This window comes from Schistocerca serialis, chromosome 5 (assembly GCF_023864345.2).
Source record: "Schistocerca serialis cubense isolate TAMUIC-IGC-003099 chromosome 5, iqSchSeri2.2, whole genome shotgun sequence".
Lineage (NCBI taxonomy): Eukaryota > Metazoa > Arthropoda > Insecta > Orthoptera > Acrididae > Schistocerca > Schistocerca serialis.
Genome location: NC_064642.1, coordinates 430,145,188 through 430,156,616, shown reverse-complemented (window position 1 = coordinate 430,156,616; position 11,429 = coordinate 430,145,188). Strand labels below are relative to the sequence as shown.

Below are 11,429 nucleotides of genomic sequence, written 5' to 3'. Positions count from 1 at the left end.
ACAAGATGTATTTATAGGGCTTTGGAGGGAGGGTATAGCTAACTTAGTTTTCAGTTTCTGTTATTTGGTTTGTGATACACGTTTATTACTGAATTATCAAAATTGTATCGTTTACATTGAAGGCTAGCTATTCGTAATATTACATTAAAAACTATTTTTAATCAGAAGAAACACGGAATTTCGCCTTTACGAGATTTTATTTTAAACAAAAACTTTGAAATAACCAATCTGATGACGTTACATGCGTATATGGTGCAATTAGCGACTTTAATAGACGCAGCGCTATAGCACACTGGCAATGTTTTGGTCAGAGTGTCATGGCAGTGAGCCACGCCTCCATGGCTTCAAAACGTAGTACGGCTGGGATACGTAGCGCCATCTCCCCTTATTCTTACCTCCATGACATCACTAGTCTGCTTTCGACTATCGACTTTTGCGAGCCCTTGTAAATGACCCCAGTGTAGTGATGGGCTAAACTGCGATTTTCCGATATCAGTGATTTCTGTGAATGCTACTTTTCAGTATCTGTTATTCTTAACTGTGATTTGTCGCAGTTAAGAGTCACAGTTAAGGAACCTAAGTCGCGTATCCCTCCGCCACTGCTATTTCTGCTACTTCCGCGATTTCTGCGACTTCTGCTACTTCTGCGATTTCTGCTACTTCTGCGATTTCTGTGACTTCTGCTACTTCTGCGATTTCTGTGACTCCTGCGATTTCTGCGACGTACCACCGTATGAAAAAGTTACATCTGTCCACACAGAAAATTGCATCTCAACAAACCTGTCATTGGTAAGTATGTTTTACGTTTATTCTTCCGTTGGCTTTAATTTTGTATTAAAGAAACAACTGTGAAAATATTAATAGTGTAATTAATATGTAAGTAGCTGCACAGTACTGTAATAGTTCGTATTTAGAAAATGAATTCTAACATATTGTTATGTTCATAGGTACCTGAACTACATTTCAGTCACTCAGTAAAGTGATAATTCAAAATATCATTGTCAACAGATCTGAAGAAATTGCCAGTCTTTAGACCGTTTTCGTCAGACGAGAGGTTAGTTTCTAAGCGTTTTGATGGACTTCATTACTTCAGTGAGATCGTTCTTGCGAATGTGATATAGCAAATATTAGCAAATGTGATATAGCAAATATTAGCAATCTACTCTGTCAATTATATTGCTAGTAATTAGTGACAGCAAAAATTGTTTAATAATCCTTGTGTTTTTGCAGACGCAGTTCTGACTGATTACTGGTTGCTGTACATATCTATCCACATCAAGGCTGTTGAGAGAGACTCGTGAAGATTCAAGACAGCTCTTAGAGGATTTGCAGTTTAAAAGTGAAATAATTATGAAATAAGTGTGTGACTGATTAAAGTGTTTTATTGAAGTTGTTGTGCGATTTTAAAGGAATAATAAATGTTAAATACATTGAGTGAATAATAAAAATCTCATTTTCCACATGTTAAGCCGTCCTATACCCGTAATTTTCCGCCACTTATTTATTGGTAAACACTTGTTGGATACCGACGTGCCGCGCCCCCCCCCCCCCTTTCTCCACAATCTTGGTGTGACACTGACCTGTAACATATCCCGAAGTCTACAATATGCATTTTGAGGCTGTTGATATGAAAGTGGGAAGTACAGATCTTCCAGTTAAATCAGGAATAGCTTAAGTGCATTACTTGAAAGTGACACAGGAAAAGCTTACTTATGTAGGTGGTAGTAGTGTCGGCAAAAAGTTCTTGTGTGTGAAGTTGCCATGTAGAACACCAGGTGTAAAACTTTTCTCCCGAGTCTTGAACTGTGTCGGAACAAAAGTGAGGCATTCATATGACTGTTTTCATTTCTCTACACTTATACAGATGTCTGAGTTCTGCTGTGTTAACATTGCAAAGTCCTGTAGGCATGTGGAGTATTAACCAAAACTGTCATATTGGAAGCAGAATCAAACACATTTGTTACGTTACTTGATATTTTCAGGAGAAAAAGGCAATGTTGCTTCTTATTAATATAATACATTCAGAGTCACAGCAGTATTTGACCAACCATAACTGATGCTGAATGTGCATATCGTCATATAATATGAAGGGCTTATTTCAATAGTGGTACAAGTCAATTACCTACACTTTTCTGTCTATAATGCTTCTGAAATTAGTGATCCAAACATACATAAATAAAGGTTCATCTCTAGCAAGAAGCCATATGCTTGAATATTTCTGGTATCTCAACTGCAGATTTTTCAGCACTCATTTAACTTTACGACTCTATATCTCAAAATTAACAAAAATGGACTTGTACCACTATTGAAATAAGCCCTTCATATGCACACACAGCACATCGATCTCGTGAGGCACAAGGCTCTCATAACGAAGTACGTACGTCGGTCAACAGATGACACTAGGAAAAGTATGTTAACTGCGCTTTTTAGTTGCTACTTGCGACTCTTAGTTGCGACTTGTCACGGAAATCGCAGTTAGACTCCATAGCGTACCGCAGAGATGGGCGTAGTACAAACTTTGGCCAACAGATGGCACTGCTAACTGCGCTTATTAGTTGCTACTTGCGACTTATAGCCGCGACTTGTCACTGAAATCGCAGTTAGATTCTGTAAAGTTGTTATTGTGATATCTGTGACTTCTCAATCACTGTGATTTCTAACACACGTGATTTCCTGCCCACCCTGTTCACGAATCTGGGTATTTTGACATTGGCCTATATATATCTGTCGAGGAGTTCCTTGAAAAAATTAAGCTGATTCTTATTGTATTGTCGATTGCGTTTACGTAAACTTATGGACTGACTTTTTCGAATTCATAAACATTTATTTTTATCTGTTATTACTTTTATGTTGTAATTTCATGAACTGACACGTTCCATGACCTTGGAGATTTTGTTCCTCAATTTGGTCCTACGGAACTTAACGGGTAAATAAAAAATAAATTTGATTAGAGAATGAAGGATGAAATAAGTATTTGCCTGTTTATTCCTGAAAGCTTGGTGATTTCCGAGTGTGTGGTTAAGCACAAATCTAAGAGGACAGCTTGCATTCCTGCGAGTGAAACAAGCAGCAATAAAATTCAAATTGTTCCCTGTCACAAATATCTGGTTGTTTATTTACGAATATGCCGCGATTTCTGAGGGTATAGTTAGGCACGAACCTACACTATGTGATCAAAAGTATCCGGACACCCGCAGAAACATACGTTTTTCCTATTAGGTGCATATTCTGCCGCCTACTGCCAGGTACTCCATATCAGTAACCTTAGTAGTCATTACACATCGTTAGAAAGCAAAATGGAGCGTCCACGGAACTCCTGGACTTCGAACGTGATCAGGTGATTGGGTGTCACTTGTGTCATACGTCTGTACGCGAGATTTCCACACTCCTAAACATCCCTAGGTCCACGGTTTCCGTTGTGATAGTGAAGTGGAAACGTCAAGGGACACGTACAGCACAAAAGTGTATAGGGCTACCTCGTCTGTTGACTGGCAGAGACCACCAACAGTTGAAGAGGGTCGTAATGTGTAATAGGCAGACATCTGCCCAGACCATCACACAGGAATTCCAAACTGCATCAGGATCCACTGCAATACTATGACAGTTAGGCAGAAGGTGAGAAAACTTAGATTTCATAGTTGAGCAGCTGCTCATGAGCCACACACCATGCCGGTAAATGCTAAACGACCCCTTTTCTTGGTGTAAGGAGAGTAAACATTGGACGAATTAACAGTGGAAAAACGTTGTGTAGAGTGAAAAATCACGGTACACAATGTGGCGATCCGATGGCAGAATGTGGGTGTGGCGAATACCCGGTGACCATGATCGGCCAGCGTGTGTAGTGCCAGCAGTAAAATTCGGAGGTGGTGGTGTTATAGTGTGGTCGTGTTTTCCATGGAGGGGACTTGCACCTCTTATTGTTTTGCGTGGCACTATCACAGCGCAGGCTACATCAGTTGATGTTTTAAGCACCTTCTTGCTTCCTACTGTTTGAAGAGCAATTCAGGGATGGTGACTCCATCTTTCAACACAATCGAGCACCTGTTCAAAATGGTTCAAATGGCTCTGAGCACTATGGGACGTAACATCTATGGTCATCAGTCCCCTAGAACTTAGAACTACTTAAACCTAACTAACCTAAGGACATCACACAACACCCAGTGCACCTGTTTATAATACAAGGACTGTGGCGGAGTGGTTACATGACAATAACATCCCTGTAATGGACTGCCCTGCACAGAGTCCTGACCTGAATCCTATAGACCACCTTTGGGATGTTTTGGATCGCTGACTTCGTGTCAGACCTCACCGACTGACATTGATACCTCACCTCAGTGCTGCACTCCATGAAGAAAAGGCTGCCATTCCCCAAGAAACCTTCCAGCAACTGACTGAATGTATGCCTGCGAGAGTGGAAGCTATCATCAAAGCTAAAGGTGGGCCAGCACCATATTGAATTCCAACATCTCCAATGGAGAGCACCACTAACTTGTAAGTCATTTTCAGCCAGGTATCCGGATACTTTTGATCACATAGTGTAAGAGGACAGCATAAATTGCTGCAAGTCAAATGAAGAGCAATAACGTTTATATTCTTCCTTGTCAGAAATATTTCACACGTTGTACAATCACAAACATATTCCCCTTGATAGTTCTTGCTACACCTGGGATTCTCGTGTCAGTAAGACATCCATAAACATCAGCTTGGCGCTATATCGATCAACAAATCTATAGCCTCATGCCTGGTCACATTCACAGTGCCACCACGTCACAATTACATCAGTTCCAGCAAAAAGTAGTGTGAAATGTACTTCACCCATCATAATTGTGTGGTGAAACTAAACATTGCAAATTGTTTTGGCAACGCCGATAGTGGATTATGTCAGTGTTTCCTCTCTTATGTCTCTTCTCCACAGTGGCCTAAAATATTCCTGTAACTCCGCAACCATCCATGGTATGAGCTGTCTGTCTTTTGTGCCACATATAACTCACTCAGTCACATCCGATTTCAATAGGAAGAAAACAGAACGAGGTCAAGCGAAACATTCAGTAAGAATGTAGAATCACATAAACCTTACTAGGAAGAAATGTAAAGTCAGGGAATTTTTACCATTGACCTTTTTAGTTTTTCACTGGGGCTATGAATTTATTGCACAGAATCGCGAAAAATGTAAAATCGGAGAACTTGAAACCAAAGTTCCACTGTACTAGGTACAGAAAGTTCGTTGAAACCTGAAACTGACAGCACTGAGATTTTTAGGGAAAATTTAAGTCAATATCAAAAGGTTAGGCGAGTGGGTTTTTGTTGCAGTAGACAAGAAACTCAGTTCCACTGAGATAGAAATTGTACCTGCATATGAGGTTGTTTGGGCAAAACTCAGTAGATTAGGGGTGGGTATAAAATGCTTGTTGGATCCTTCTATTGTCCAACAGACTCATCGCCTGATGTCACCAAGAACTTGAGAGAAAATCTCTATTCACTTGGTCGTACGTTCCCCAATCGTACTGTAATCATCATACAACACTTAATAGGGACAGTTAAAGTTTTGTTAGTGGTGGAGGTCATAAGACATTCTGTGGAACATTACTAAATTCCTTCTCTGAAAATTACCTAGGACAGTTGGTTAGGAACCCCACTCATGATAGAAATATATTGGGTTTAACGGCAACAAATAGACCTAACCTCTTTCAGGACATCAACATCAAAACTTATAACAGAGATCATGATGCAGTTGTGGCAACAATGATTGCCAAAGTAGAAACGACAACTAAACCAAGCAGAAAGATATATATGTTCAGTAAACTAGGCTAGATAAAAAATCAGTAGTGACATATCTCAATGAGGAACTTGAAACTTTCAGCACAGGGCAGGTGCCTGTAGAGGAACTATGGCTCAAGTTTAAAAGAATAGTTGACCATGTGATGAATAGATATGTACCCAATAGAACAGTTCATAATGGAAGGGATCCTCCATGGTATACAGTAAAGAAACTTGTAAAGGAACAAAGATTACTGCATAATAGGTGTAAAAGGTGGGAATTTAAAAAGATGGGACCTGGATAAACTGACTAAACCAGAGGTTGTACAGAGTTTCAGGGAGAGCATAAGGGGACAATTGACAGGAATGGGGGAAAGAAATACAGTAGAAGAAGAAAGGGTAGCTTTGAGGGATGAAATAGTGAAGGCAGTAGAGGATCAAGTAGGTAAAAAGACGAGGGCTAGTAGAAATCCTTGGGTAACAAAGAGATACTGAACTTAATTGATGAAAGGAGAAAATACAAAAATGCAATAAATGAAGCAGGCAAAAAGGAATACAAACGTCTCAAAAATGAGACCGACAGGCAGTGCAAAATGGCTAAGCAGGGACGGCTAGAGGACAAATGTAAGGATGTAGAGGCTTATCTCACGAGGGGTAAGATAGATAATGCCTACAGGAAAATTGTATGAATATCAAGAGCCCAGATGGAAACCCAGTTCTAAGCAAAGAAGGGAAAGCAGAATGGTGGAAGGAGTATTTAGAGGGTCTATACAAGGGCGATGTTCTTGAGGACAATATTACAGAAATGGAAGAGGATGTAGATGAAGATGAAATGGGAGATATGATACCGCATGAAGAGTTTGACAGAGCACTGAAAGACCTAAGTCGAAACAAGGCCCCAGGAGTATACAACATTCCATTAGAACTACTGACAGCCTTGGGAGAGCCAGTCCTGACAAAACTCTACCATCTGGTGAGCAAGATGCATGAGACAGGCGAAATTCCCTCAGACTTCAAGAAGAATATAATAATTCCAATCCCAAAGAAAGCAGGTGTTGACAGATGTGAAAATCACCGAACTATCAGTTTAACAAGTCACAGCTGCAAAATACTAACGCGAATTCTTTACAGACGAATGGAAAAACTGGTAGAAGCTGAACTTGGGGAAGATCAGTTTGGATTCCGTAGAAATGTTGGAACACGTGAGGCAATACTGACCCTACGACTTATCTTATAAGAAAGATTGAGGAAAGGCAAACCTACGTTTCTAGCATTTGTAGACTTAGAGAAAGCTTTTGACAATGTTGATTGGAATACTCTCTTTCAAATTCTGAAGGTGGCAGGGGTAAAATGCAGGGAACAAAAGGCTATTTACAATTTGTACAGAAAGCCGATGGCAGTTATAAGACTCGAGGGACATGAAAGGGAAGCAGTGGTTGGGAACGGAGTGAGACAGAGTTGTAGCCTCTCCCCGATGCTATTCAATCTGCATATTGAGCAAGCAGTAAAGGAAACAAAAGAAAAGTTCGGAGTAGGCATTAAAATCCATGGAGAAGAAATAAAAACTTTGAGGTTCGCCAATGACATTGTAATTCTGTCAGAGACAGCAAAGGACTTGGAAGAGCAGTTGAATGGAATGGACAGTGTCTTGAAAGGGGGATATAAGATGAACATCAACAGAAGCAAAACGAGGATAATGGAATGCAGTCGAATTAAGTCGGGTGATGCTGAGGGAATTAGATTAGGAAATGAGACATTTAAAGTAGTAAAGGAGTTTAGCTATTTGGGGAGCAAAATAACTGATGATTGTCGAAGTAGAGAGGATATAAAATGTAGACTGGCAATGGGAAGGAAAGCGTTTCTGAAGAAGAGAAATTTGTTAACATCAAGTATTGATTTAAGCATCAGGAAGTCGTTTCTGAAAGTATTTGTATGGAGTGTGGCCATGTATGGAGGTGAAACATGGACGATAAATAGTTTGGACAAGAAGAGAATAGAAGCTTTCGAAATGTGGTGCTACAGAAGAATGCTGAAGATTAGTTGGGTAGATCACATAACTAATGAGGAGGTATTGAATAGAATTGGGGAGAGGAGGAGTTCGTGGCACAACTTGACTAGAAGAAGGGATCGGTTGGTAGGACATCTTCTGAGGCATCAAGGGATCACCAATTTAGTAATGGAGGCAGCGTGGAGGATAAAAATCGTAGAGGGAGACCAAGAGATGAATACACTAAGTAGATTCAGAAGGATGTAGGTTGCAGTAGGTACTGGGAGATGAAGAAGCTTGCACATGATAGAGTAGCATGGAAAGCTGCATCAAACCAGTCTCAGGACTGAAGACCACAACGACAGGTGCAAAACAAAGCATAGGGCTGTAGATAGAGAAATGCTGAATGAAACTTGTCTGTCTGTCAAGACAGCAATGCATTATGCTTTCAATAATTACTGCAGCAGAATATTGTCAAATGAACTTTCACAGAACCCAAAGATATTCTGGTCATATATAAAGGCTGTTAGTTGTGCCAAAGTTAGTGTCCAGTCTTTAGCGAATGAGAAAGGAACCGAAATTGAAGGTAGCAAATCAGAAGGTGAAATGATTAACACCATTTTCAAATGTTCCATTACAAAGGAAAATTCAGAAGAGTCGCCTCAGTTTGATCCTTATAACACAGAAAAGGTGAATGAAATAAGTATTAGTGCCAGTGGTGTTGAGAAACAGCTGAGACTGTTAAAATTAAACAAAGCTCAAGGGCCAATTGGATCTCTGTCAGATTCTGTACTGAATTTGTGGTTGAGTTAGCCCCTCTTATAATTATAACCCATCATAGATTCCTTGAACAAAAGACCGTGCCCAGTTCTGGGGAAAAAAAGCACAGGTCATACCTGTCTACAAGAAGGTTAGTGGAAGTTATCCACAAAACTACCATCCAATATCCTTGACAACGATTTGTTGTAGGATCTTAGAACATATTCTGAGCTCAAACATAATGAGGTGTCTTGAACATAATGACCACCTCAACACCAACCAGCGTGGATTACATAAACATTGATCATGTGAAACCCAACTCACAGTTTTCTCACATAACATACTGAAAGCTTTGGATCAAGGCATTCAGGTAGATGCAGTATTTCTTGATTTCCGAACACAACACCTCTGCTTTTTGTCAGTCATATGGGGATCAAATGAAATTTATGACTGGATTGAGGACTTGTTTGGTAGGGAGGACACAGCATGTTATTTTGGATGGAGAGTCATCGTCAGATGTAGAAGTAACTTCAGGTGTACCCCAGGGAAGTTTTTGGTACCCCTGCTGTTCATGTTGTACATTAATGACACTGCGGACAGGATTAATAGCAACCTCTGACTTCTTGCAGATGATGTATTTACATATAATGAAGTAATGTCTGAAAGAAGCTGCATAAATATTCAGTCAGAACTTGATACTATATCAAAGTGGTTTAAAGTTGGCAACTTACTTTAAATGCTCAGAAATGTAAAACTGTGCACATTACAGAACGAAAAAAAAGTTATATCGTATGACTATAACATCAACGAGTCATTGTTGGAATCGGCCAACTCACGCAAATACCTAGGAGTAATACTTTTCAGGGGGTATGAAATGCAATGATCGCATTGCCTCAGTCGTGGATAAAGCAGGTAGTAGACTTCAGTTTATTGGCAGAATACTTGGAAGTGCAATCAGACTATAACAGATACTGAAAGTAAACAGAGAAGGGCAGTATGAATGGTCACAGAGTTGATTGATCCATGGGAGAGTGTCACAGAGACATTGGAGGAAATGAACTGAAAGACTCTTAAAAGATAGATGTAAACTATTCTGAGGAAGCTTATTAATAAAGTTTCAAGAATCGGCTTTAAATGACGACTCTAGGAATATACTACAAACTCCTATTTATAATTCACGTAGGGATTGTGAGGATACGATTAGCATAATTACTGCACACACAGAGGCATTCAAACAAATTGTTCTTCCTATGCTCCATATGTGAATGGAACGACGGGACGTACCCTCTGCCATGCACTTTATGGTGGTTTGCAGAATGTAGAAATAGACACATATCATTAAAACTTGTAGATCCACCTGATGATGGAGGTTTAAACCTTCAAAACACATTGTGGATGCATATACGAGGTGGAATCCTAAATTTTCAGGACTGGTGCTGCCATCTGGAAAGTAATAGCAGTAGTAGTAGTAGTAGTAGTAGTAGTAGATCATCTTTGCAACACTGGGTGGCGAGAGCTGCATATCTGATGAGTCAATGTACGCAGTGGCATTCAGCTGGGAGGACATTGATGCATGTCCACAGTGATTTCCGTAATACTCTGTGTTTGGTGTGTGGCAATTTTACGACGGATCCGTGAACAGAACAGCGCATGTGTGTCAAATTCTATGCGAATCTCGCGAAAAGTGCTATGGAGACCCTTGCAATGATTCAACAAGTGTTTAGGGTACAGAGCATGAGCCGTACATGCGTGTTTGAGTATAAGAGCCTGAGATCTCCAACACCCAAAAAAAGTGAGACAGATGAAGAGCAAAGTGAAGAGCATGATCACCGTTTTCTTTGATACCAAGGGAATAGTGCACAAAGAATTTGTCCCACCCAACCAGTCAATTCCACATACTACTGTGACGTTTTGCGATGGCTCTGTGAAAGCGTGCAGCGGCAACGGCCCGAACTTTGGCATCAAGGAAACTGGCTGCTGCATCATGACAATGCGCCCTGTCACATGTCCTTGCTCACCAGGACCTTTTTGGCAAAAAACAACATGGCGGTTGTACCCCACACACCGTACTCACCAGATTTGGCACCTTGCGACTTCGCGCTATTCCCAAAACTGAAACTCAACTTGAAAGGTCATCGGTTCGACACTAGAGAGGATTCAAGAACCATCGCTGGTGGTGATAAACACCCTCAAAGAGCAGGAATTCCAGAAAACATATGACCAGTGGCAGAAGTGCTGGGACCGGTGTGTATGTGCAGACGGGAACTACTTCGAGGGTGATCCAAAGGTAAGGTTTTCAACAGACGGCAGCACCAGTCCTGAAATTTTGGATAGCACCTCGTAAACAGTAAACCGGTTTCATTCATTAAAAACTGGAAAATATGGTTCAAAGGCTAAATTTCACCTCAGTCTTTAAAGAGAATTTTTGGAGACATACTGCAAAGAAAAATGGAAAACTGTCAGTAAATGCACCACCCTTCAGTTTAATTAATAATTATTCATTCACACATCATTTTCCATGAGTTCCATCATGAAGGAGAGTGCAGGTATGTAGAAGGAATCAAGTTATACATTAGCAGGTGGAAGTAACCACTGGAAGCAACCAACTGCTGCAGCTACTTCTGTAAAGTTTACTAACAACAAATTTTGTTTAGTGCTAATCTTCTCAAAGTAATAATTGTGGTAATGACTTGCAGATTTTATTATATATGGAAGTTAGGAGAAAGCTGACTACTTTGAAAAATTACTGTTCATCCTCTTATACTATTCAACTAGTGTTTTGCTTGATACTTAAAATAAATCATTTATGTAACTTCACACAGACCAGAGATAACTACCAGTATCTATACACTGGCAAGGTCACGACCTGTCTAATACAAATATTCTTGCATCCAAGTATTCTGATAAATTGAGGAGTGGTTAATGA

The 11,429-nt window shown here is 40.1% G+C and overlaps 1 long non-coding RNA gene across 1 annotated transcript; it reads left to right on the top strand.

Moving 5' to 3' along the window:
* Window positions 1-583: 583 nt before the first annotated feature.
* Window positions 584-1,433, top strand: LOC126482303 (uncharacterized). Its single transcript, XR_007587624.1, has 3 exons — window positions 584-789; window positions 948-1,054; window positions 1,231-1,433. It is a non-coding gene; the product is annotated as an uncharacterized LOC126482303 (long non-coding RNA).
* Window positions 1,434-11,429: the final 9,996 nt, after the last annotated feature.